This window comes from Capsicum annuum, chromosome 12 (assembly GCF_002878395.1).
Source record: "Capsicum annuum cultivar UCD-10X-F1 chromosome 12, UCD10Xv1.1, whole genome shotgun sequence".
NCBI classification, from domain to species: Eukaryota; Viridiplantae; Streptophyta; class Magnoliopsida; order Solanales; family Solanaceae; genus Capsicum; species Capsicum annuum.
Window position 1 is genome coordinate 167886918 of NC_061122.1, and position 25015 is coordinate 167911932.

The window sequence follows — 25015 nt, forward strand, 5'->3', positions numbered from 1 at the left end:
GATATAAAAATTAATTCAACTCCTAACCTCCTAACTTTAGAGATAGACTCTGACTAATCACATTTATATTCGCACACCTACTTTATCAAAGAAACTAATAATATAATCTATCTATCAAGAAAGAAGAGCCTTCACAAGAAAAAATAGTCGATACACTCAAATTGAAGAGTCAAATATAAATCAAGGACTTAGCATCAAAGATCAACTCTCTCGCACTCACAAATAAATTTGTATGTATGCACAAAGCATTATAAGATTTTCCATTACATATATTTTGCTAATGTAATTATGTTCATGTAATTATACTCAAATAGAATCAAATAAGACTTTTAAAAAGATGAATTGGTAGGAAATTATATGATTGTGACTTACACTTTTTTTCTAAATGCAATCAGAACTAGAGCACATTATTATTAGTTATACAGTAATGACTCAAATACGTAGTAAAACATTCTAAATATGTTCTAATAATTACTATTATAAATAATATTAAATGACTTAGCCTTAAGAGGTAATTTTGTTTGCATTTTTTTATTATAGTCTATAGGCTTCATTCGATCCAAAATATTGTCATATGACTTTGTAATACGCCATTCATCCTATTAAAACTATGGCTTTAGTCAAAAAGATTTTGTCCCATAATAAGCTTCATCTTAATAATTCAAGATTTAAGTTGACAATTGCTTTAGTGGATCTCTCCCATCAAATATATCAAGGACAACAGACATGGGATACACAATCAGGAAAGACTGTAGAGACCAAATGAACAAAAAAATAAAGTACCAGCATTGTGCCAGCCCTAGCCATTTACTGATTGTAAAGTCTTATCGTCATCTATATAAAGTACTAGTTTTATAAGACACGTGCTAAGCACGCACTCAAACTTAAGTAATTTAATATTTTATATAATAACATAATTAAATATATAAAATAATTACAACTTGCAAAACTCATAAATTTAAAAACATTAACATTTTTATGAGTTACTAAACATATATTCTATACTCATAAATAAAAATATATTTCTTCACATATATATTAAGTTTTAATTTTATTCATAATTTTATGTGGCAAGTATTTAAGCTAGTTGATATGGTAATTTAATCACAATGCTACATTAAATTAAGAAAAAAAAAATCTAAATTCATCAAAATAAACCTCAAGAATCTATCTTTATATTTAGTTTCTGCTTAAGAATATTAATTCTCAATTAATCAAAAAAGATATTTTAAAAATTATCTGATCTTAATTGATACCACTGCCTTCAATTTTAACTTTATAAATAATTTTGACTTTCAATATTTAAAATATTTTATTGACAATTTCAAACACAAGATAAAATTATCAAACAAAAAGAATTCTATTCAATTCACAAAAAATAACCAGAAAATATTGAAAATCAAATTCAGTTCATCATAAATAAATATAACCTTATACAATTAGTTAGAAGATTTGCCAATTAGTTAAACAATGGGGGAATTCAAATAATTAAGTTGATTATCAGCCTGAACTCTCACTTTATTGATAAAGGTTTGATTCTCCACTTTGTAATTTCCTCTTTTATTTTTTCTAAAAAAAGAAAATTATTTAAACAATTAGAATTCAAGAAAAAACTCAACAATGATTTCTCATATCATGACACACCACATAAAAAGTCCCATTTGACAAACAAAGAAATAAAGTAATTTTATTTTTATGAACTACCAAAAATTTATTATATATAAGAGAGAATAATAAATGGGCTATTTTAGGAATTTTAATTAATTTATTAATTTATTAAAATTATGACATGTAGTTAATAAAAATAATTTATATATAATGAATAAAATAATTTATATACAGGTTTTTCACATTTTTTTCATTGAATGACTTGATTCCCAAGGGATGAAGGAACTTTAATATTAAATAAAGTATTTTTATAGTATTTCTCAATTCTTAGAAGACATCTGTTTGTAAGGGTAGCTTGCAAACTATACTTTACCAGTTACATATTATTTTTCTTAATGAGTGTGAAAGGAGCTAAAACGGTAATTAAAATGAGAATACTATAGAAAAAAGTTGAATTAGTTGTGAACTTCGGCGATAATCCACTGTTAATATGCTCATAGCTTAGAATATATTTGACACAAAATCCTATTATTTTACTTGTATTACATTATTAAATTGGGACTGGAAGTAAATGAAACATCAAGTTTTGAGGTATAAATTTATAACCAACCACATTCAATAATTTTTTCTTAATGAACAAACTATTGCCGTCTGACTTTATAATATTATTTTCATGAGACATTTTTAAAGTTTGAAACAAAGGAGCTTTCTTTTACATGTACCATATTCATAGAAACTTAATCAGCTCCCACAATGTATAATCTAGACTTTGTCACGTTTCAAAAAGCTAAGGTCAGGATGACACCTATCTCATTCTAACCCTATATAGCTAAGCCCAAAACCAGAAGAAGATGCATAAAAAAAAAGGAAAAACTATCGAAATTAGCTTATAGTGGGCCGTAATTATCACTTATAGCTTTACTTTCCCATAATTTCCTTCTGTAGCTTACCCATGTGTTAAGTTTTACTTAATTACTTTTTATAGCTTACATGCCTTTAATTATCGTATTTAATTACTTAAATATGGAATGTATTTCTCTTTCTTTTTTTCTTTTTTCACTTTTTCCCTTTTCGTTTTTTCTTTTTCTTTTTTTTTTCTTTTTCTTTTTCTCATCTTTCTTTTCTCTATTTTCTATTACTCTCCTTCTTATTTTGTATTTTTTCTCCTTCTTTTTCTCTCATTTTTTCTTCTTCTTTTTTTTCCTTTTCATTTTCTCTCCTTCTTTTCATTTGTGCAAACTGGCAAACACAAATACAAGTGTGAATTATAAAATACAAATACAAATGTGAACTATAACATATAAATACAAATGCGAACTATAAAATACAAATACAAATGCAAATTATAACATACAAATACAAGTGCAAACTATCATTTGTATTTTTTAATTATTGAAAAGGAACGATTGATTTTCTTCCTACGAATACTTGTTTGTATTAATTGATACGAGTTGTATTTATTGATACAAATAAATACAATTTAAATTTTTATACAAATACATATTGTATTAGTATTTATAAAATTATTTGTTTCATTTGTTTGTAATTGTATTTGTATCAAGTGATATTTGTTTATATACAATACAAATGATAATTTTGACGTACAAATACAAAACGGTACATTTGTATCAAATGATATATTACATATTTATATATTTTAAAATCAAGAAAATACAATTAATGTATTTACTTGTTTGTATACAAATACAAATGATAAGTTGTATAATAGTCACGGCTAAATACAATATGCAATCAAGTTACAAATACAAATATAAAATAATTCTTTACAAATAAAAAGACATCAACGAAAATAGAATATAAATACAAATATAATCTAAATATACAAATACAATAAAATCATAATACAAATATAATCCAATATAATATACAATCAATTATAAAATACAAATACAAAACAGTTCTTTAAAATACAAGTGCGAATTCTATGAAATATAAATGATGGTGCGAAATAACAAATACAAATACGAGTGCAAACAATAGAATACAAATATAAAAGCGAACTACAAAATAAAATACAAATGCAAACTTTAAAATACAAATACAAATACAGCTGTATCAATAAATATAAAAATATAATTGACGGTGTGACTACAAATAGATAAATAATTATGGTATTTACGTTATCATCTATGACTTGTGCTCGAGTAGTCATATTTTTCAAAAATACAAAAAAAATATAAAATAGATTCCAAAAAAAAATGATAAAGAAAATAAGTATAAAAAAAATAAAAAGAAGAAAGAGAAATACTAAAAAATGAAAAAAAATAAAAAGAGAAAAAAATAGAAAAAAGAAAAAGAAAAAATGAGAAAAATGCGAAAAAGAAAAAATATAAAAAAAATGAAAAAGAAAAAAAATGATAGTGTTTTCGACGAGACTAAATATGTAGTGTATTTTTTTTTATGAATACAGACAACTGAGTAAAAGTAAATACAACGGCTGTAAATCGAATACAACAACTAAATGATACTGTATTTATATTTTATATGAATACAGACTATTGATAAAATCGAATACAGCGAGCGTAAATTGAATACAATGACTATAAATGATAATTATGTAAAATATTTCTATGGAAGGTGAGTTTTCCAGTAAAATATAGTTATTTTTGAAAGATCCCCTAAAAAAATAATGAAAACCAAATATGAGACTTTATAACAAACTCAAGCCATATATATAGATCGAACAAATTTGAAATTGAAATATATACAAATCCAACCCAAAATATAGTATTTAAGCAAAGAATAGTTATACTAAAAAAGAGTACGAAAATACACAATTCGTCTCAAAATAATAAGGTAAAGAAATAATAGATAAGATAAAGTCTGGAATTGAGCAATAAATGAGGAGTTCACCATTTGTAATACTCTCAAAGTTCATGCATGTTCTTAGTGGGTTTCTATGTGTTTTAGGATCAAGAGAAGTCCCTAATACGTAGTTGAATTGAAATCTCCTCTTTTAGCCAAGTTCTATTGTGAGATTTTTTTTTAATCAACTTTAAACGATTATAAATATTTGAATATGGAGATTTTTGTACTACACGACTCATGAAATGAAAGATCTTCAAGACTTCTTTCCAATGCATCTAATTTCACCTTAATCTGATAGTGAAGTAGAAAGTTATACTCATTTTACCCGAGGGTATCTGTCTATCAGATATTGACAACTTGAGTTGATGAGCCGTCAATTGGTTGGCCACCCGTCAACTAAAGTTTTCAACCTTAACAAGTGAAGATAAAAAATAACCATATACTGACGACCTGAGTTGATGAGCCTTCAACGGGTCAACGGGCCATCAACTAAGTCATTAGCCAAAAAAGTTTTGCAATTTTTTTAGTTTCCTTAGGGATAGTTTGGTCCTTTCCTTGTCTCAAATATTTTCCCAAAACTTAAATCACTCAATAAATATTATTTACTTATCATTTAGCATGTTTTCATCACGCTTTCTCCTCTCCGCTCTCAAGAGAAATGAAGTTATGGTTTCTTCCCAAAGTTCAACTGCCAAGGCACGAAACTCAAAGTTTCCTTCTAGAAATCGAAAAGTTAAGGTATGTTGGGTTTGAACAAGGGTGTTCTTTCAACCTTGCGCTCCAAACTTTATTTTTATAATTGATTGTATAAACTTTATTAGAAGAGTTTATACCCACTTTTCATGATTTGAAACTACAATGCTCTCTTATGAATGAAATCGTATTTATTATGAAATTCCTGGTTTACTCATGTTTTTACTCGTATAGTTGATCTCATGAAGTGAATCATAGTGTTAGTGATATAAAATGTCATGAGTTGGTAAATGCATAAGATTTTAGCATGATTCACTTAGTTTTTAAGAAATTTAGACTTATGATTTCAAATTTAGGATTAAATTCACATATATACTTGTGGTTATGAAATATAAATAGAAGCACACTGTGGTTTTCAATTTTATCAGCTCATATGCTTATATGATGGTGAATTTCATTTATTTTATGAGCAATAATATAATTTTAAGAGAGTATCTAGTACTGAGGAGCGAGGTTTTAGCGTATCCTATTCCCATAAACTATGTACCACCGTGGGGATTCATTATTCAACTTTTCCAAATGGGCATGTATAGGTGATCATATTTATACGCCTTTATATTCGGGCAAGGTATATCGAATCCTTTCGACGAGGGCGTTTACATCAGACTCCATGTTGCTCGCATGGTTTATGTCGGTTAAGAGAATCTCCCACAATAATGATTATTTTAGAAACTAAGTTAAAGACTCACCGACTTTACTATATTTTTTGTACTACTTATGCTTTATGTCATTTCAGCTTTCAGTTTTATTCATGAACATGGTGAGTCTGTATACACTTGGCATGTATGTTTTATTTTATAATATATATATATATATATATTTAAGTTTTACTTATCGTATGCACCGCCACATACTTAGTATATTTTATAAGTACTGATCATATATACGTCTGTGTGGCTACATTATTTCATAATGAAGCTAGAATTTCTATCTCACAAACTCATGACCAGGTAGTTCACAGCTTCTATCCAGTAGGTGATGAGTTCTCTTTATTAGAGTACTCAAGTCAGTTATAGTTCTAATGTCTCATTTTGGCTTCTTTGTATTTATTAGAATAATTGGGGGTCATATCCCAACTACCTAAATTCAATATTAGTAAAGGCTTTATAGACAACCAGTTAGATTGATGAATTTAGTTTTAGTTTTTTTTTTGTATAATCAATGTTGTAAATTTTTAACAACCATGTATTGAAATACATCATCTCATCATTATACTTCATCTCAGTATGTTTAGTAATCATACATATTTATTCAGTTGCTCATGAATTATGCCAGTACCATAGGTTAGCTTGGGATCACTCTAATTCCAAGCACCGTGTGATGTCCAAGAGGTAGCCTTGGGGCATTACTGTAATACCCTACATTTTGGACTAGAATGAAAATCCGTCATTCCTATGCGTAGACATTTCAAAAGCCTTGAATCCTATATAAATTTAGTGTGTTAATAAATTATGTAGTGTGGTAATCTATTTGAGCATGAATTTAGATTATAGAGGTTCCCTAACTCAAGTACAAGTTGAAAGCTTTCCTATCATTCAAGTTTTAGTGAGCGTTAAAACTTGGGTCAAATTCAATTGGTAATAAATCCTTGTATATATTGAGTTAAAGGGCCTAATATATACCAAATGAAAGATCTTTGAATTATCTTTCCAACGATACCAATTTTGCCCAAATACAACACCCGAGCAAGAATTTAGGACTTTGGAAAGTGGAGTACGTCGCCTAACGTAAGGTGTGCAACACACAACCTAAAGTATACCATAAGGTGTGCGATGCACCTCATGTGTGCGATAAGGTGTATGACACATAACCTAATGTGTGAGATAAAGTGTGCGCCACACATGTTGTAGTCTAGGTGACTTAAACAGTCCGTTTTTTGGGTAAAATGGTCCTTTTCCCACCCCTATATAAAGCCTAAACACGAAATTAAGCCCTTGTTTCACCAAAACATATTCTTTCTCAAAATCCTCTCAAGAACACAAGCTAGGGTTTCATAGAATATTCAAGTTCAAGCAATTCTCTCCATCAATCTTCATGTAATTAAGAAATAAGGTATGCGTAGTGTTCATCCACGGATCCCTTTCATCCGTGGAGCTCAAGAACTATGTTTTAAATAATAAATTATTATCTTTATATTGTTGTGTGATTATTTTCATGTTGATGGTTGTTAATTGTGTTTCAAGATGGTATATAAATGTGTTTCCAAGAAGTGTATGGGCATGTTAGTTGGAAACCTATGAATTTGGGTGGTTCAAGATTTATAAATTTGTTAAGTACACCTATGCTCAATATTGTGCATGAAAGGTATTTGATAAAATGCCTAGAATGATAAAAATCATGTATTACAACTTAGGAGTGAATTATATGATAAATTCATGCTAGTCTATTATGTTCAAAGAGCTCACTTGCCATTGTTGTACAATATATGTGTTAATGAAATATATATGATAATTGGGGAATGGATTCATAGTGTGTCTATATGCCTTCCATGCTATGAACAAGATCACGATTTTGAAGTATCATATAAGTTATCCCCAAATTATTACAATATGAACTAAATGTGACATGTTTGCCATTCTCTTATGCATAAATGGTTTCCATGCCATTGTTATGAATAGTATATGTTGTCAGAATGCCCATGATATTAGAATATGAGATTTATGACTTGATTATAAGCATTCCTATTCATGTTAGATATTATGATGACCATGTACTTTATGAAATCCCTCACTCATGTATTATGGATTATTATTGATGGTCATGTACTCAAGAAAGTCAAGTTGTGTCAGTTTCCTTCCATCGAGTCCTGGGGATACTTGTACCTGAAAAATGTAGCGGTGTGCCTAGGGCCATGTCATGTTATCATGATACTCTCAGTCAAGCTATGATCTATAGAATTCAGTCAGTCATGTGACTTAGGAAGACTCAGTAATCTCAATAATCTTAGTAGTCCAGTAATCTCAGTAATCTCAGTGCTCAGTAACCTCAGCAACGTCAGTATTTAAAGTTAATTTCGGTAACTTTAGTACTCTTAACCAGTTCATAGAACTCAGTACATTCCGCCAGTCATCGAAACCCATTAAACTTAGTTTAACTTCGCTAAATAATACCACTAAAATCAGTCCAGTTAATCAGTATCAGTTCAGCTAATCATTTCAGTACAGTTATTCAGTTCAGCTTTCAGTTCAATGTCCTTCAGATAGGAGTAGAAGTTAGCACCGAGTGAACCCAAGGATGGGAACTCACCTGCCAGTTCAGGGTGTGATTCTTAGCACTAATCCTTGTATTCAGAACTATGTAGCCATCATAGGTTGAGATATCTTAACCTGTCAGATTAGGGTTGATGAGGTGGCTTAACCTATCAGTTTAGGGTTCCCACAATTCTTATTTGAGTACCTGCCAGATAAGGGTCACTCACAGCTGTCCTTACCAGGGGCGCGGTATTGACACCTCTCCAGTTGGGGCAGAGACTAGACTTGAACTTATCTATATACGTTATTGGGGCATGTCGGTTAGATAACTACTTCTCACAGTCTCAGTTTTAGTCCTATTCTCAGTAAAAGAACTTAGATTGTTCTTCAAATTTCAGGACTGTCAGATACAGTCAACTCAGAAATAGAATGAAACTCAGAGAGTTCCTTTAAATTTATGAACTATCAGATATAGTCACTTATGCTATCAGTTATTTCATTTCTCAGAACTTATATTATCAGTCATATCATTTATCAAAATTTGTGATATCAGCATTCAACTTCAGGACTGTCAGACACAGTCAACCAGACCAGTTATTTATAATTAGAACTGTCATATACAGTTATTCATGCATCAGTAACATAGTACTAGTCCCTCATTATTTAGTAATACAGTATCAATTCCTCACTTATTAGTGAATTACATACTCAGTATTCAGTTTCAGGACTGTTAGACACAGTCAATCAAACTAGTTCTTCATAATTCAAACTGTCAGAAATAGTCATTCATCTATTCAATATCTTAGTATTAGTACACTCATGTTATCAGTATTTAGACTCAGTATTCAGTATCTCCACGAGTTCAGTTACAGTTACGTATACATGTATGTATTTTTACATTCATATTAGTCAGTATTGTTCATGCATATAACCCTTTGAATTTAGCCTACCTCACTCGTATACTCAGTACATTCAGGCGTACTGATGCATTTATGCTATGGTGCTTTCTCTTATGTTACACCATAGGTTTAAAGGCACAAGCTCTAGATCAGAAGTAGCATTCCAGTATTCAGAGTTTACAGTGAGTCCTTCTCATTCGAGGACGATATGATTTTTTCTTTATTTACTATTTTATTTCAGTTGCTAGATGGAGTTAGTTGGGGACATATCCCATCAAATCCTTATTCAGATAGTTTAGATACTGTACAGACAATAGCATATCAGACAATTATTTTAGATTTATTTTGGTATTGTTATACTATTTTTAGACATTGTCTTATCATATGTTTATTCATATTTGAACCTTATGGCCCTTCAGTACATGTTTTTGCATTTTTAGTCTTTTATACATTATACAGGTACAGATATCAGTCATGGGTTAGCTTGTGGTCCTTCGGGTTATGAGCACCGTGTAGCATTTCGATTTATAAAATTAGGGTGTTACAAACTTGGTATCAGAGCCTAAGGTTAAATAGTGTCCTAGGAAGTCTGAAAAGCCATATCTAGTAGAGTCTTGTACATGGGTGTGTTGTGTACCACACTTATGTGCAGGAGGCTATGAGATGTTTTAGGAACAGTTTCCCTTCTTTCATGTCTCAAATCGTGCTATAGCAAGGTTCTCTAAGAAACTCATGTAGATTCTCATTATGCTTCACTCATGTTAATTCCACCTTACTTTTAAGGTAACAGAAATAGTAAAGCTCAAGCCCTAAAGATAGGGATTTCTCAGATAGTATCCTATCAGTTAAGTTATGTTCTAAAGTTGTATGGATCTCATTCGTGATCATGAGAACTCATTCTCAAACCTAGATTTAGATATGCCATCAAATCCTTTCTTAAAATCCTATGATAGCATGTGACCTAGAGTTAGAAGCATGAATCCAGGAGTTTAGTAGTAGACAAGTTGGGATACGATATCCAGAATGAATAGATTATGTATTCATGGGGATAGTTGTGCTATAATGAATCAGTAGGCTTGAACAGTGTGAGTTAGAAATTTAAGTTTATTAACTTGAAATTAAGCATATAGGTGTGAATGTGATATTAGTAGTATGTGAGGAAACAGAGACAGATGATGTGTTTAGTAAGGCGAGCATGTATTGATCAAAGTGTAAGTATGCGATGATGATTTTAGTGCAGTTCAGAGATTAGTTTAGTGTTTACAGACTTATGATGATGTCTTAAAGCTAAGGGAGAGATTATAGATCAAGTAACCAAGTCAGTCTCTCAGATTCCAGTAGTAGTGCCAGTATATACAAAAGAATAGTTAGGGAAGGTGATTCCTGACCCATCCTTATCTCAGCATAAAGCTTTGTACTTCAGTCAACATAGTGCCTATGTATGCTTTATGTCTCATATTCCATGGATATAGCTTATGTTCACACGTATTCCATAGAATTGTATGTACTTTCATTTCCCTATATAGGAAGTTCAGTTCTAGATCACTCAGTGTTACAAATCATGTTCCATGAACTTAGAAATTCTAGACTCAGGTCATGCAGCTCATGACTCATGTACACGTATCATGCTCCCCAGTATACTCAATTTTCATAACTCATGCTACGCCTCCACTGATCAGATAAATTCAGACTATATCATTTATATACTGAGTTCAGACCTTTTTGGTAAATCCATGTTGTTGATATTCTATTTCTCAGGTTTTAGTCATGTGTCAAGTTCAGTTAGTATCCATTTATGTTTCAGATACTCCTGATTTAACCCCTTCAGCGAGCTCTCTTTATGAGAATAGTATAGTGTTGAAAATTGCTTAGATAGGAGAGTTAATGTTTCATATTAAGAGTAGATTATTACATACATGTTTTATACGAGGGTGTAGATATGAATATAGGATTGAATATCCTATTAGTATGCAAGCAAAGGGCTAGCAAGAGGTAGTACTTAGAAATTGAAAAAAAAATTTAGAGTGTGAATGTATATTCAGATCCTTACTTATGTCAGCCTTTATTGTGCGACTATCATAACTCAGTTGCCATCTCAGTTACAGTTTCAGTACTCAACACTCAGTAATTAGTGCTCAGTCTCAGAATTAAGCACTTTACTATCAGTCAAAACCTCTATTTCAGTATTCAGTTATCGGGACCTAGCATTTAGTTCCAGTATGGATCCCAGTTACAGTCTTAAGTTATAGTGTCAGCTTCAGATCTGTATTCAGCTCAGAAATTCTATTTAGTTTTATACTTGCTTGACCATAGCATACAGTTATTAGCTACTCAGTTATAGGTATTCTAATACCTCAGTATATAGAATTTTTCCAAATATGTAATATGCTTGGTCCTGCATTTTCAGACAATATAGATTTTATGAAATCCATGATCAGTTAGTTACCTTATGTTACTCAGTTAGTCCCTTCTCATATGCATAATACTTTATGGCCTCAGCCCAGCTACTCAGATTAAGTACAATTCTATTTTGCATACCCAACATTCAGTTACCAGCTACTTAGTTAATCAGATAAGTCAGTATGTCTATGCATTTGTCTATCACGCTTCAGTTTTAGATCTTAGATAATCAGTCACGATTTCGTACCTAGGTGCCTTGTACATCGCCTCAACTTCCTCAGTATCTAAGCAAGGTCAGTCCAGTATCCTTAAAGAGACATAGTGTCCCAAGTGGGAGATACACTATAGCCCCCAAACCTTCTTTATTTAAACATGTCATTTTCTTTGTTGAATCTATCTTAGAGGAAGTGTTACATATGAGCCGACCCTCTAGCTTCAAAATTCAGCAGTAAGCCATGTACTCAATGGCTCAGTGTAGCCACAATACGATACTATGTCCATGTCACGCATTACAGACTCAGTTCAGTTCATGTATCATGTTCCATACTCAGCTATGTTCTTATGTTTCCACTCATGCATATTGAGTAATTAATCTCAGACTCATCAGTATTTTAAGTTCATGGTAGCAGTCTTCTTTGAGCTTACTCATTCTCATGTTCAAATTTCAGTACAAACTTAGTATTCTGTTCCATGCTCAGTTGCTAATTCAAACTTTGTATCTTTACCATTGCATATTTATTTTCATGATCATGAGCCAGTTCAGTCATATATTTGCATATCAAATATGTGTGATCAACTTATCAGTACTCTCTCCCATGTACTTATGAATCAGTTATGCATGCATCAGATATGAATGTTTAGTATGATATGTTCAGCTTATCAATCATGTCATCCTTGAAATCATTATCAGTCATTCATGCTCTATATTTATATTAGTTGTATTGTCTCTCATCTCGGTCAGTCTCATTCGAGGATGAATGTTCCCAAGGAGGAGATAGTAATACCCCATATTTTGGACTAGAATGAAAATCCATCATTCCTATACGTAGACATTTCAAAAGCCTCAAATCCTATGTAAATTTAGTTTTTTAATCAATTATGTAGTGTGGGAATCTATTTAATCATGAATTTGGATCATAGAGGTTCCCTAACTCAAGTACAAGTAAAAAGCTTTCCTATCGTTCAAGTTTTAGAGAGTGTCAAATCTTGGGTCAAATTTAATCAGTAATAACTCATTTTATATATTGAATTAGAGGGCCTACTATATAAAATGAAATATCTTTGAATTAGCTTTCCAACAATACAAATTTTTCCCAAATCCGACACCCGAGCAAGAAGTTAGGACTTTGCAAAGTGGAGTACATCGCCTAACGTAAGCTGTGCGACGCACAACCTAATGTCTGCGATAAGGTGTGTGACGCACACCCTAAGGTGTGTGATGCACACCCTAATGTGTGCGCTAAAGTGTACGCCGCACATGTTGTAGTCCACTTGACTTAGACAGTTCATTTTTAGGGTAAAATGGTCCTTTTCCCACCCCTATTTAATGCCTAAACACGGAATTAAGCCCATTTCACCAAAAAATATTATTTCTCTCAAAATTCTCTCAAGAACACAACTAGGGTTTTCATATAAGATTCAAGTTCAAGCAATTCTCTCCATCGATCTTCATATAATTAAGAAATAAGGTATGCATAGTGTTTATCCATAGATCCTTTTCGTCCGTGGAGCTCAAGAACTATGTTTTAAATAATAAATTATGATCTTTATGTTATTGTATAGCTATGTTCATGTTGATGGTTGTTAATTGTATTTCAAGATGGTATCTAAATGTGTTTCCAAGAAGTGTATGGGCATGTTAGTTGGAAACCCATGAATTTGGGTGGTTCAAGATTTCTAAATTTGTTAAGTACACTAATGCTCAATATTGTGCATGTAAGGTGTTTGATAAAATGCCTAGAATGATAAAAATTATGTATTAAAACTTAGGGGTGAACTATATGATAAATTCATGCTAGTCTATTATGTTCAAAGAGCTCACTTGTCATTGTTGTGCAATATATGTGTTAATGGAATGTACATGATGATTGAGGAATGGATTCATAGTGTGTCTATATGCCTTCTATGCTATGAACAAGATCATGATTTTGAAGTATCACATGAGTTATCCCTAAATTATTACAATATGAACTAAATGTTACATGTTTGCCATTCCCTTATGCTTAAATGGTTTCCATGCCATTATTATGAATAGTATATATTGTAGGAATGCCCATGATATTAGAATATGAGATTTATGACTTGATTTTAAGCATTCCTATTTATGTAAGATATTATGACGACCATGTACTTTATGAAATCCTTCATTCATGTATTATGGATTGTTATTTATGGTCATGTACTCAAGAAAGTCAAGTTGTGTCAGTTTTCTTCCATCGAGTACTGGGGGTACTTGTACCCAAAAAATATAGCTATATGCATAGAGCCATGTCATATTAGCACGATACTCTTAGTCAAGCCATGATCTATAGAATTCAGTTAGTTATATGACTCAGGAAAACTCAGTAATCTCAGTAATCTCAGTAATCTCAGTGCTCAGTAACCTCAGCAACCTCAGTATTCACAGTTAATCTCAGTAACTTCAGTACTCTCAACCAGTCCTCAGAACTCAGTACATTTGATTAGTCATTAAAATCCAGTAAACTTAGTTTAGCTTCTTTAAACAATACTACTAGTATCAGTCTAATTAATCAGTAGCAGTTCAGCTAATCAGTTCAGTTCAGTTATTCAGTTCAGCTTAGCTATTTAGTTCAGTATCCTTCATATGGGAGAAGAAATTAGCACTGAGTCAACCTAAGGATGGGAACTCACCTGCCAGTTCAGGGTGTGATTCTTAGCAGCCATCCTTGTGTTCCAGAACTACATAGCCCGCGTAGGTTGAGACAACTTAACCTGTCAGCTTAGGGTTGATGAGGTGGCTTAACCTGTCAGTTTAGGGTTCCTACCATTCTCATTTCAGTACCTTCTAGATAAGGGTCACTCACAACTATCCTTACTAGTGGCGCGGTATTGACACCCCTCCAGTTGGGAAAGAGACTGGACCCTAACTTAGCTATATGTGTTATTGGGGCATGTCAGTTAGATAACTGCTTCCCACAATCTCAGTTTCAGTTCTAGTCTCAGTAAAAGAACTCAGATAGTTCTTCAGATTTTAGGATTGTTAGATACAGTTTAACTCAGAAATAAAATAGAACTCAGATAGTTCCTTCAGATTTATAGACTGTCAGGTATAGTTACTTATGCTATCAGTTATATCAGTTCTCAGAACTTATGTTATCAGTCACATCAGTTATCAAAATTCATGATATCAGTATTCAACTTTAGGACTGTCAGACACAGTCAATTAGACAAGTGCTTTATAATCAGAACTGTCATAGACAGTTATTTATGTATCAGTAACATAGTACTAGTCCCTTTGTATTTAGTAATACAGTATCAGTTCCTCACTTATTTGTGATTTACATACTCAGTATTTAGTCTCAGGACTGTTAGACACAATTAATCAGACCAGTTCTTCATAATTCAAACTATCAGAAATAGTCGTTCATCTATTTAGTATCTCAGTATTAGTACACTCATGTTGTCAAAGACTTAGTAGTCAGTATCTCCACGAGTTCAGTTACATTTATATATACATGTATGTATACTCATGTTCATATCAGTCAGTATTGTTCATGCATATAATCCTTTCATTTAGCCTACCTTACTCGTATATACAGTACATTCAGACGTACTGACATATTTTTGCTATGGTACTTTCTCTTATGTTACACCATAAGTTCAGAGGCACGAGCTCCAGATCAGCAGTAGTATTACAGTGTTCAGAGTTTGCAGTGAGTCCTTCTTATTTGAGGACGATATGATTATTGCTTTAGTTACTATTTTAGTTTAGTTGCTAGATGGAGTTAGTTGGGGACATGTCCCATCAACTCCTTATTTAGATAGTTTAGAGGCTTTCCAGACTATAGCATATTAGACAGTTATTTCAGATTTATATACCATTTTTAGACATTGTCTTATCATATGTTTATTCAAATTTGAACCTTATGGCCATTCAGTACATATTTCTACAGTTTTAGTCTTTTATGCAGTATACAGGTACAGATATTAGTCATGGATTTGCTTGTGGTCCTTTGGGGTCATGAACACTGTGTAGCATTCTGGTTCAAAAAATTGGGGCATTACAGTCACATACATGGTATCAAAGCCCAAAGTTTATGTAACGCCCTGGATTTTTGGTCCTTAAAAGTTTCTTAAGCTTTGAGCTCACTGCCATAATTAAGACTTGACCATATGAGTCTTAAGGTGTCTTGAAGGGCCAGGTGGCCCTAATCATAGGATGTCTAGTGGATTGTGTTTGTGTTACTGCCTTGGTTACAACTTTAGGGATACAAGTCATAAAAAATTATGACAGGTCATTAGATGAGCCTTAACCAAATAAATAAGTTTATGGCTTAATTCTACTCTGATTATAAGTGGATAACTAAGAGTCGTGATGGTAGGTTATGAGTCATAAGGTGAAATTATAGGTTGTCCAGTGTCTAACCCAATTGAGTTTCATGTTGCCTACGTTTAGACCTTATGAGATGTTGGGTCCGATTATAAATTGGATGGTTGAGTCATAAGGTTGGTAGAGTATGGAGGTCTTGGTCACTATCTTGGTTACGATTTGTGGTCACGAGTCATAAGTTGTGGGTACGAGTCAAAGGGTCGACTCATAACCAAAGGTGGCTATTTTTCAGTTTTTAAGTTGAGGGCACTTTGGACATTTTCCACTTTAATCCCTTGGACCCGACAACTTAAAACCTTCTTTGAGACTTCACTATCAAATCATTTCCAACTAAAAACTCCCAAAATTCTCTCTCAAACTATCTAGTAAAACTAAGGCTAGGGTTTTAAAAAAAAAAAGGTCATCTAGGATTCTAAGAGTGCAATCTCTTCCAAATTTCTTGGTATTCCAGGCATGTTATTCTTTCCACATTTTTATTTATTAAAAGCACATATTTTAATGTATGGCTTTCATGGTATTGTTATGGTTATTACATAAGGGTTGGGGTTTTTTAATACTTATTGTTGATGTATGTTTTCCCATGATTTAATTCTGGTTTCACATGTTTTAAATTCAATTTTGAACGTGTGGGTGCATGGCATGATGGTTGAACTTGAGAATGATAATTTTCTGTAAACTTATGGATTTTGAAGTGGCTATGACCCTAACCTTGTATTATAAAATTGGTTTGTAGTCACGGAAAAGATGGCGTTTTAATTAGGGGTACAGTGGAATCCCCAAGGTGTCTGGTTTGATTTATTACTTGAATTAATGCATTGTATAACTGGAAAAATGGTTAATGATGTTTTTAAAAACCTTGTAGGGTACACAAAAATCCCCCAAGTGATTGTTAAAATGAAAACCTTGAGGGGAATACATGAATCCCTAAGTTATTTTAATAATAGATTCTGTGGGGGTACATGGGAATCCCCTAAGTCTTGGCTTAATGACATTACTTGCAAGCTATAGTCGATACGATAATACCACTCAATAATGCCTCAATAATTGACTTATGGAATTTGTGGTTTGGTTATGTGTTAAATGTTTTAATTAGGCAATAATGAGGGTTGTGATAGCTAGCTGTGAAAATGTGAGTTTGAAGGACGGATATTGAAAACTTATGTTTGCCATCATGAGGGTTGGTCTTAATGACTTTGTGCTTACAGGGTACAAGGGAGCACCCCAAAACTATACACATATATATGTATCATAGAGGGTGAAAGGTACAAGGGAATCCCCAGCCATCTATGATATCTCCGGTTCGTATGGCTACAAGCATTAGGGCTCGTTCAGGGGGTACACTGGACCCATATAATCTATGGGTAGATTTTTAACAGTAATGCTAGACAACCCAGGCTAATGTTTTAAGATAAATGCTAAACCTTGTTCCCTATCCTAACACGATATATTTGTAATTACATATGGTTTCTCGCATTGGTTTGATTTGGTTTTGAATTAATGGCATTACTTTATCTCTATCCTTGAGTTGTATGATAGTGTTCACCCCGCTAATCATATTCGGGCTCGATATCCCCATATGATGGAGAAACCAACCATACTTCTACTCCTCCTGCTCAGTGACTTGGTGATCAGGGACAACTTTTGAGTCAAACTAAAGTGGTGAACTTCTATACTCCAGAAGACCCTATTTTATTCTATGGATTTCTTTATGTCATTATTATTTTCTTGGTTTTGGTTTTGGATATGGTCAGGGGCATGTCTCGACTGGATATTCTATGGTTCTGATTAGAGGCTTTGTTGGACCACTTTGAGCATGGGCGGTGTCGGTATTGGTATTAGCATATGTATTGGTATTGGCATAAGGATTGGTATTGGATGTTCATTTGGTTGTGAATGGTTGGTTTTTATTATTGACTTATTTTAATGTCTTTAAATTAATGTTATCTTATATTGTTACATGTACGAAATTCATCCGACATGGGGTGAAGGGTGGTCAATAGTTTGGGTATTGGGGCTGGTCTCTGCTCCTATTTGGACTTGAAATACTCGTCACAACCAAGACCTGGTTTGGGTTATGTCAGATTGTTATTAAAGCCTAGGTTTATGGTCAATTAGGTATCCACAAAGCCATGATATGTAGAGTCTGTTTTAAGGGTATGTAGCGCGCCACACTTATAAGGGAGAGGCTACGAGGCATTTAGGATTGTTTTTTTATGTTGTGGTTTTCTTTCAGGTTGTAGATTATAAGGTCTTGAAATCTTCTCTAATTTATATTTGTTCGCTTTTCAGATTATGCCTCCCAGACGATTTGAAGCTCACAAAAACTCCTCTGTCCCACTCGAGGACAACATTGATGAGACACACCCTACTTATGGGGTCAAAACCCGATCTAGGGATCCAATTTTTGATTGCCCTTCTGGATTTCCATTGATTCCCTCTAGTCCTTCTCGAGCTCCTCAAGCTAATATAATGATTGTTGAGTTCATCAGTCTATTCATATATTGGCCTAATTGGTAGCTTCTCAGTCTGAGCGTGGTGCTTCTATTACTCTATCTTCTGAGGCCACAAGGGTTGGATAGTTTATAAGGTTGACCCCTCCAACCTTTACTGGAGTTGAGGTCGAGGAGAATCCTCAAAGTTTCCTTAATGAGTTGGAATAGATTTTTCATGTGATGCATGCCACTAATGTGGAGGACGTGGAGTTTGCCACCTACCTATCAAAAGATGTAGTGTATTAGTGGTACGAGGAATGGGACTAGTCAAGGGGTAATGATGTTGAGTCAGCCCTGTGGGATAATTTTTCTAATAATTTCCTGGACCACTTCTTTCTTTAAGATATAAGGGAGGAGAAGGTGGAAGAGTTTGTTAACCTAAAGCAAGGCAAGATGTCAGTCAAAGAGTATGCCTTAAAGATTTACCAATTATCTCGGTATACTTCAAAATTGGTATTTAGCATGAGGGATAGAATGAGAAAGTTTGCTTTTAGGTTATCCCGAGACTTGATATTGGAGAGTACAACTACATTGTTGAACAAGGATATGGACATCTCCAGGTTGGTTGTGTATATACAACAGGTAGAGGAAGAGAAGAAGACATAAGTAAATAGGGGAGAGGCATAGTAAAAAGTTTAGATTTTATGAGCATAGCGGAGGTCAACAACAGAATGGTTGGGATGGTGAAATGTGGTCCAAGAGGAAATGGGGCAATTCTGGATCCTACTCGATGGTAGGGCTCCCTAGCCAAAGCTATTTAGTGAAAGGCATTTTTAGGGTAGCGATAGATCTAAGGAAAGGGTGCCTAATCTCAAGATAGTATGGCCCAATTACCTCTTCCATATCCTTTCTACAAATTTTATGGTTGATTACATAAGAGATTCTATGATGAAGGAAGGGACAAGTGTTTCAACTATAGTCAGCCAGGGCATATGCTTAGAAATTGTCTCATTGGTAAGGTTTCTTCTTGGAAAAAAAGGTTTTGGTTGCCTCTTCATCAGCTCCTACATAAAAAGGTGCCCCATATGGATCCAACACTAGTTGGAACCAAGTCTATGCTCTTACTACCCGTCAGGAGTCTGAGGCATCCCTTGATGTCATTACTGGTACGTTGAATCTATTTTATTGTGATATCTACTTTTTACTTGATTTGGGGTCCACTCTTTCTTATGTAACCCTATTTATGGCAGTGCATTTTGGTTTTAATCCCGAGTATATTTTAGACCCTTTTTCTATTTCTACCTCGGTGGGCGACTCTGTGGTTACTAGAAAAGTCTATAGGGGTTGTGTGGTATTTGTGGGTGGTTGGGAGACTTTAGTGGATCTGTTTGAATTAGATATGGTTAATTTTGATGTTATATTAGGGATGGATTGGTTGCACTCGTGCTATGCTTCTCTAGATTGTCGAACCCATAAAGTCATTTTTAAATTTCCTAATGAGTCGGTTGTTGAGTGGGAAGGTTGTTATCTAGCGCCTAAGGAAAGGATCTTATCTTATCTTAGATCCCAGAAGTTGATTCCTAAGAGATGTCTTTATCATTTGGTCTGAGTTAAAGATTCTAGCTCAGAGGGTCCTTCCTTACATTTCTATTTGGTGGTGAATAAATTTACTGAGGTCTTTTCTGATGACCTTCCTGGTGTCCCTCCTAATAGGGAGATTGATTTTGGGATTTATCTTGTTCCACATACTCATCCAATCTCTATTTCTCTATATAGAATGGCTCCAACTGAGTTAAAAGAGCTTAAGAAACAATTAAAGGATCTTTTAGACAAAGGTTTTATCCGTCCTAGTATATCCCCATTAGGTGCACCAGTATTGTTCGTGTGTAAGAAGGATGGGTCCATTCGGATGTGTATTGATTACCGACAGTTGAATAAGGTGACAGTAAAGAATAAGTACCCTTTTACAAGGATAGACAATTTGTTTGATCAGCTTCAGGGAGCTAAGTTTTTCTCCAACACTGATCGTTAATCTGGGTATCATCAGTTAAAGATTATAGAGGCGGATATCTCTAAGACTGACTTCCAACCCGATATGGGCACTATAAGTTCTTAGTCATGTCTTTTGGTTTGACTAATGCCCCAAAGATATACATGGATTTAATGAACAGGGTTTGTCATCAGTTTCTAGATTTGTTTATCATTGTATTCATAGATGATATCCTGGTGTACTCCAAGAGTGAGGTGGGTCATACTGATCACCTACGCATTGTATTACTGACCTTGAAAAATAGAAGTTGTGTGCCAAATTTTTAAAATGTAAATCCTAGTTGAACTTTGTCACTTATTTAGGTCATGTTATATCTAGTGAAGGGACCATGGTAGATCCTCAAAAAGTTATAGTGGTTTAGATATGGCCTAGAGCCACAACTCCAATCGATATTTAGACCTTCTTGGGTTTATCCAATTACTATCGGAGATTTATGGAGAGTTTCTCTTTTATAGATTCCCCATTGACTAAATTAACTTAGAAGAAGGTAAAGTTCTTATGATCTGATGCTTGCGAGCGTAGTTTTGAGAAGCTGAAGGATAAGCTAACTTTGGCCTGAGTCTTGACTTTACCTGAATGCACTGATGGATTTGTGGTCTATTGTGATGTGTCCCATGTGGGGCTTGCTTGCATTTTGATGTAGCATGGCATGGTGATTGCTTATAACTTTAGATAGTTGAAGGTGTATGAGAAGAATTACTCGACTAATGACCTGGAGTTGTTGACTATGGTGTTTTCATTAAAAATTTGGCATCCTTATTTGTATGAAGTTCATGTGGATATCCTTTTAGAACATAAAAGCCTACAATACGTTTTCACCTAGAAAGAGCTTAGTCTCTAGTAGAGGATATGGCTTGAGCTACTTAAGGATTATGACATGAGTCTGCACTATCACCCTGGTAAAGCTAATATTGTTGCTGATATAGTTAATAGGTTCTCCATTAGGTCTTAACTTATGTAGATGAGGAGAAGCAAGAATTAGTAAAAGATATTTACTATTTAGCTAACCTTGGATTTTGCCTCTTGGACTCTGAGAATGGTGGTGCGTTTGTGCAAAAGGTGGTGTAGTCATCTCTTGGTACTGAAATAAAAGAGAAACAAGTATTGGATCCTGACTTGATGAAGATTAAGGGAGATATAGGTTAGCAAAGGGTAATAGCTTTTGAGATTAGTGGCGATGGTATCTTGACGTAGCAAGTAGACTATGTGTTCCCGACGTGAATGGATTGCGAGAAAGGATTTTGGCTAAGGCTCATTGTTCACATTTTACTATTCATCCTGATTCGACAAAGATGTATCATAATCTTAAGGAATTTTATTGGTGGAACAATATGAAGCGAGATTTGGCATGTTTTATGGCTAAATGTATGGTATATCAACAAGTGAAAATTGAATACTTAAGGCTCGATGGGTTGTCTCAAGAGATTAAGATGCCTGTATTGAAATGAGAGGTAATCAATATGGATTTCGTGTCTCTCTCAATCTCAGAATTAGTGATTTGATTTAGGTTATCAGAGATAGGATGACTAAGGTTTCTCATTTCTTGCCAGTGAAGACTAATTATTCTGCTGAGGATTATGCCAAGTTGTTTGTTAGGGAGATCGTAAGTTACACGGTGCTCCAATTTCTATCATTTTAGATCATTGTACTCAGTTCTCATCTCACTATTGGTGATCATTTTGGAGAGGTTTGGTAACTAAGGTGAGCCTTTGTACTGCTTTTCAAATGCATATGGATAGGCAGGCGAAAAGAATAGTTCAGTTCTTGGAAGATATGCTTTGGGATTGCTTGATTGACTATGGTGGTAGTTGGGTCAATCATTTATCTCTCATAGAGTTTGCATATAATAATAGTTATCACTCTCACATTGGTATGGATTCTTTTGAGGTGTTGTATGGTAGAAGGTGTCGTTATCTTATTAGGTGGTATGAAGTTGGTTAAAAGTAAGTTGTTCGGTCCTGACTTAGTTTACCAGACCATGGAAAAGTTAAAGGTGATTTGGGATGAGCTTAAGACCTCCCAAAGTTGCCAAATATCCTATACAGATATGTGGCATAGGGAGTTAGTGTTTGAGATTGGTGATTAGGTATTCTTAAAGGTGTCCCCTATGAAGGGGTGATATGGTTTGGTAAGAAGGAAAAGCTCAGTCCTTGTTATATTACTTTGTTCTTAGTTTTGAAGAGGGTTGGTAATATTGCGTATGAGTTGGAGTTGCCTTCTAGTTAGAGCTCCATTCACCCTGTGTTCCATATGTCAATGCTAAGGAAGTGTGTGGGTGATTGGTCCTATCAAAGATATTGGTATTTTTGATTTCTTGTCTTATGAAAAAGTCCCCGTTGAAAATTTGGATCAGCAAGTTTGTCGGTTGTGGACAAAGGATGTAGCTTTAGTAAAGGTTCTATGGAGGAACCACAAGGTTGAAGAGGCTACTTAGGAAACCGAAGAGGACATGAAGTCCAAGTATCCATTCTTGTTCTCCACCCTGGATAATCATTCCTATGGTATGTGTTATTCTTAACATCTTTGTTTTCTGATTTTGTTAAAGGAAAGGGTGATTTCCTTGGCATCTTTGTTTTCTAACTTAGTTAAAGGTACGAGTAGAGGTATATAGAGTCCGATCATGATTGTGTTGACTTGACGCATCATTCGAGGATGAATGATCCAAGTGTGGGAGAAATGAACACCTCGGATTCTTGACCATACAAGTCATGTGGTGTCTTGATGGGTTAGGTGGCCCTAGTCGTAGGGTGTCCAGTGGATGATGTTTGGGTTTCTTACATGGTTAGACTTTGGGGACAGGAGTCATAAGGAATGGTGACGGGTCATTAGATGATCCTTAACCAAATCAATAAGTTTCTGGTTTAATTATGCTCTGATTACAAGTGGCTAACTACGAGTCATGAGAGTAGGTTACGAGTCGTAAGGTGAAATTGTAGGTTGTCAAGTGTCTAACCCAATTGAGTTTTGTGTTGCCTACATCTAGACCTTTGAGTCGTAGGGTCGGGTTATGAATTGGGTGGTTGAGTCATAAGGTTGGCAATGTATGGGGGTCTTGGTCACTATCTTTGTTACGATTTGTGGTCACGAGTCGTAAGTTGTAGGTACGAGTCAAAGGGTCGACTCATAACCAATTGTGGCACTTTTTCAGCTTTTAAGTTGAGAGCACTTTGGACATTTCCCACTTTAATCCCTTGGACACCACGACTTAAAACCTTCCTTGGGACTTCACTATCATATCATTTCCAATAAAACACTCCCAAAATTTTCTCTCAAACTCTCTGGTCAAGCTAAGGCTAGGGTTTAAAAATAAAGGTCATCTAGGGTTCTTAGGGTGCAATCTCTTCCAAATTTCTTGGTATTCCAGGTATGTTACTCTTTCCTCATTGTTATTTGTTAAAAACACATGTTTTAATGTATGGCTTTCATAGTATTGTTATGGTTTTGAAATAAGGGTTGGCATTTTGAATGCTGATTGATGATATATGTTTTCCCATGGTTTAATTCTGGTTTCTCATGTTTTAAATACGGTTTTGAACGCGTGGGTACATGGGTATGGTGGTTGATATTGAGAATGGCAATTTTCTCTAAACTTTTGGCATTTGAAGTTGTTATGACCCCAACCTTGAATTGTAAAATTGATTTGTAGTCATGGGAAAGGTAGGAATTTGAATTAACGATACAATGGAATCCACAAGGTGTTTGGTTTGATTTATTACTTGAATTAATGCATTGTATAACTACAAAAATGGTTAATGATGGTTTTGAAAACCTTGTGGGGTACACGGGAATCCCCCGAGTGATTGTTTAAATGTAAACCTTAAGGGGTACATGGAAATCTCCTAAGTGATTTTAATAATGGAGTATGTAAGGTACATGGGAATCCCTTAAGTCTTGGCTTAATAACATTTCTTGTAAACTATAGTCGGTATGACGATACCACTCAATAATACCTAAATAATTGACTCCTGCAATTAGGGTTTAGTTGTGTATTAAATATTTTAATTGGGCAATAGTGGGGGTTGTGATAGCTAGCCGTGAAGGTGTGAGTCTGAAGGACGGACACTGGAAACTCATGTTTGCTGACATGAGGGTTGGTCTTGATGACCACATGCTTATGGATGAAAAGAGAATCTCCCAAGACTATACACGTATATATGTATCATAGAGGGCGAAAGGTACAAAGGAATCCCTGTCCATATATGATATCTCCAGTTCGTGCATCTACTCTCATTGGGGTCCATTCAGGGGGTAACACTGGACCTTTATAGCCCAAGGGTGAATTT